The sequence below is a fragment of the Cynocephalus volans genome, chromosome 8, assembly GCF_027409185.1.
Source record: "Cynocephalus volans isolate mCynVol1 chromosome 8, mCynVol1.pri, whole genome shotgun sequence".
NCBI classification, from domain to species: domain Eukaryota; kingdom Metazoa; phylum Chordata; class Mammalia; order Dermoptera; family Cynocephalidae; genus Cynocephalus; species Cynocephalus volans.
The window spans coordinates 83,656,415-83,657,670 of record NC_084467.1 but is presented as its reverse complement, the minus strand read 5'-3'; positions in this window follow the sequence as shown (position 1 = coordinate 83,657,670).

Sequence of the window (1,256 nt, the reverse complement as noted above, 5' to 3'; positions counted from 1 at the left end):
GGAGGAAGGAAATCTTATTTTGAAAACTCTTACACTTGATTATCAATAAATAAGTATTTTTTTTCATCCTTAGGCAAACTAAAGAAAAACTTGGGGTCACAATGAGAATTGATAATGAATCTTGTGCAGAAATACGAAGAAAGTTCACGTATTATCTTTTAATTCTATTTTTCCAAAAACTTTTTAAAGTACGCTTATAATCTTGTTGATATAAGTACTTTGAGAATTCTAAGTATTGTGTTGGTTCTCATCCTTCTTAGCAAAGATAAGAGAATGTTGGAAGTGATCCCACTTCAGTGACCTCAAAAGCACACTAGCCTGGAAGGGTAAGGAACTTATTAAAATTTAATTGAAGTTCTCTTTAATGTTTGCTGAAGAGCAAGAAGTTCCCCAAGATATTCAAGTATTAACTACAAATTTTTTGTTTATTTCCAGAAAATCAAAAATTATGTGATGACTGCATATCCTATAAAACATATTTGTCATAGGAAATTCTATTTTTTCATTGAAACTACAGAATGGTTATTATTTAAATGCTTATTATTTAAACCACTTAATCTAGAGACTGTTTAATACATGAATTGTTCAGCAGCCTATTAGTGAACTTATCAGTCTTGGACACATCATCTCAGTACAGTTTTTAATGTGAAGGATCTCAGGCAGACTTTGGATGCAACTTTCCACCTGCATCCTGCTCAAAATAAAGGGTGTCCCTAGTAGACACAATTCCAAACACAGCAGAAAGACTTGCTCTTCCACAGAATCATAATTAGGCAACTGTTATTTACCTTTAACTTATTAAAGACTTCCTTTCCAGCCTAGATTACTTAGCCACAATTTAATAATATTTTTAAACACCAGCCTGAAATATTGTGTCCTGCAGGGATAGAGGTTAATAAGTAGAACAGAGGACAAGTGTTTCAAATGTGTTTTAGGACAAAATTTTATATTTAATATTCTAAAGCCAGGGTGGTTTTTGGCTCTCCTTTTGGGCAATGGATCCGGGAAGGGCCCAGCAGGAGATTTTGCTCATTATCTTCCCTCCAAAAGCTCACATATTATTTAGATCAAGCTACTGCTACAACCATCACTGGGACCACACACGTTCATATAGTATTATTTTAAGTAGTCTTTTTATTGATGTATAGTATACAGAAATTTGTACAAATCATATAAATTTTCACAAAGTGAACTATAACCAGCACAGAGATCAAGAAACAGAACATTGCCAAAAGCCCAGGAGCCTCCATTCTGCC